Source organism: Gnatocerus cornutus, unplaced genomic scaffold, assembly GCF_029298725.1.
Source record: "Gnatocerus cornutus isolate USDA-ARS CGAHR unplaced genomic scaffold, icGnaCorn1.1 ctg00000038.1, whole genome shotgun sequence".
In the NCBI taxonomy this organism is placed as follows: Eukaryota; Metazoa; Arthropoda; class Insecta; order Coleoptera; family Tenebrionidae; genus Gnatocerus; species Gnatocerus cornutus.
The window spans coordinates 269,246-272,468 of NW_028275387.1; positions in this window are offsets into that span (position 1 = coordinate 269,246).

Here is a 3,223-nt window from a genome sequence, read left to right on the forward strand (position 1 = left end):
TGTTTTCTTGCAATTCAGCCGTTGAATCTTGGTAAAAAGTGATGATTTTGTAGATTTCGTGCTCTTCTTTGCGAATTCAAGCCAGAAAACAACGAAAATCGGCGAGAAATCGTCGTTTTGCATCGAAATATGCGGTTTTCTCTAAGAATTTTGACTATTTCGTGCAGAAATCTGCTGTTTTCTTGCAATTCAGCCGTTGAATCTTGGTAAAAAGTCATGATTTTGTAGATTTCGTGCTCTTCTTTGCGAATTCAAGATAGAAAACAACGAAAATCAGCGAGAAATCGTCGTTTTGCATCGAAATATGCTGTTTTCTCTAAGAATTTTGATGATTTCGTGCAGAATTCTGCTGTTTTCTTGCAATTCAGCCGTTGAATCTTGGTAAAAAGTCATGATTTTGTAGATTTCGTGCTCTTCTTTGCGAATTCATGCCAGAAAACAACGAAAATCGGCGAGAAATCATCGTTTTGCATCGAAATATGCGATTTTCTGTAAGAATTTTAATGATTTCGTGCAGAATTCTGCTGTTTTCTTGCAATTCAGCCGTTGAATCTAGGTAAAAAATCATGATTTTGTAGATTTCGTGCTCTTCTTGGCGAATTCAAGATAGAAAACAACGAAAATCGGCGAGAAATCGTCGTTTTGCATCGAAAAATGCAGATTTCTGTAAGAATTTTGATGATTTCGTGCAGAATTCTGGTGTTTTCTTGCAATTCAGCCGTTGAATCTTGGTAAAAAGTCATGATTTTGTAGATTTCGTGCTCTTCTTTGCGAATTCAAGCCAGAAAACAACGAAAATCGGCGATAAATCGTCGTTTTGCATCGAAATATGCGGTTTTCTGTAAGAATTTTAATGATTTCGTGCAGAATTCTGCTGTTTTCTTGCAATTCAGCCGTTGAATCTTGGTAAAAAGTCATGATTTTGTAGATTTCGTGCTCTTTTTTGCGAATTCAAGCCAGAAAACAACGAAAATCGGCGAGAAATCGTCGTTTTGCATCGAAATATGCGGTTTTCTGTAAGAATTTTGATGATTTCGTGCAGAATTCTGCTGTTTTCTTGCAATTCAGCCGTTGAATCTTGGTAAAAGTCATGATTTTGTAGATTTCGTGCTCTTCTTTGCGAATTCAAGCCAGAAAACAACAAAAATCGGCGAGAAATCGTCGTTTTGCATCGAAATATGCGGTTTTCTGTAAGAATTTTGATGATTTCGTGCAGAATTCTGCTGTTTTCTTGCAATTCAGCCGTTGAATCTTGGTAAAAAGTCATGATTTTGTAGATTCCGTGCTCTTCTTTGCGAATTCAAGATAGAAAACAACGAAAATCAGCGAGAAATCGTCGTTTTGCATCGAAATATGCGGTTTTCTCTAAGAATTTTGATGATTTCGTGCAGAATTCTGCTGTTTTCTTGCAATTCAGCCGTAGAATCTTGGTAAAAAGTGATGATTTTGTAGATTTCGTGCTCTTCTTTGCGAATTCAAGCCAGAAAACAACGAAAATCGGCGAGAAATCATCGTTTTGCATCGAAATATGCGGTTTTCTGTAAGAATTTTGATGATTTCCTGCAGAATTCTGCTGTTTTCTTGCAATTCAGCCGTTGAATCTTGGTAAAAAGTCATGATTTTGTAGATTTCGTGCTCTTCTTTGCGAATTCAAGCCAGAAAACAACGAAAATCGGCGAGAAATCGTCGTTTTGCATCGAAAAATGCAGTTTTCTGTAAGAATCTTGATGATTTCGTGCAGAATTCTGCTGTTTTCTTGCAATTCAGCCGTTGAATCTTGGTAAAAAGTCATGATTTTGTAGATTTCGTGCTCTTCTTTGCGAATTCAAGCCAGAAAACAACGAAAATCGGCGATAAATCGTCGTTTTGCATCGAAATATGCGGTTTTCTGTAAGAATTTTAATGATTTCGTGCAGAATTCTGCTGTTTTCTTGCAATTCAGCCGTTGAATCTTGGTAAAAAGTCATGATTTTGTAGATTTCGTGCTCTTTTTTGCGAATTCAAGCCAGAAAACAACGAAAATCGGCGAGAAATCGTCGTTTTGCATCGAAATATGCGGTTTTCTGTAAGAATTTTGATGATTTCGTGCAGAATTCTGCTGTTTTCTTGCAATTCAGCCGTTGAATCTTGGTAAAAAGTCATGATTTTGTAGATTTCGTGCTCTTCTTTGCGAATTCAAGCCAGAAAACAACAAAAATCGGCGAGAAATCGTCGTTTTGCATCGAAATATGCGGTTTTCTGTAAGAATTTTGATGATTTCGTGCAGAATTCTGCTGTTTTCTTGCAATTCAGCCGTTGAATCTTGGTAAAAAGTCATGATTTTGTAGATTCCGTGCTCTTCTTTGCGAATTCAAGATAGAAAACAACGAAAATCAGCGAGAAATCGTCGTTTTGCATCGAAATATGCTGTTTTCTCTAAGAATTTTGATGATTTCGTGCAGAATTCTGCTGTTTTCTTGCAATTCAGCCGTTGAATCTTGGTAAAAAGTCATGATTTTGTAGATTTCGTGCTCTTCTTTGCGAATTCAAGCCAGAAAACAACGAAAATCGGCGATAAATCGACGTTTTGCATCGAAATATGCGGTTTTCTGTAAGAATTTTAATGATTTCGTGCAGAATTCTGCTGTTTTCTTGCAATTCAGCCGTTGAATCTTGGTAAAAAGTCATGATTTTGTAGATTTCGTGCTCTTTTTTGCGAATTCAAGCCAGAAAACAACGAAAATCGGCGAGAAATCGTCGTTTTGCATCGAAATATGCGGTTTTCTGTAAGAATTTTGATGATTTCGTGCAGAATTCTGCTGTTTTCTTGCAATTCAGCCGTTGAATCTTGGTAAAAAGTCATGATTTTGTAGATTTCGTGCTCTTCTTTGCGAATTCAAGCCAGAAAACAACAAAAATCGGCGAGAAATCGTCGTTTTGCATTGAAATATGCGGTTTTCTGTAAGAATTTTGATGATTTCGTGCAGAATTCTGCTGTTTTCTTGCAATTCAGCCGTTGAATCTTGGTAAAAAGTCATGATTTTGTAGATTCCGTGCTTTTCTTTGCGAATTCAAGATAGAAAACAACGAAAATCAGCGAGAAATCGTCGTTTTGCATCGAAATATGCGGTTTTCTCTAAGAATTTTGATGATTTCGTGCAGAATTCTGCTGTTTTCTTGCAATTCAGCCGTTGAATCTTGGTAAAAAGTCATGATTTTGTAGATTTCGTGCTCTTCTTTGCAA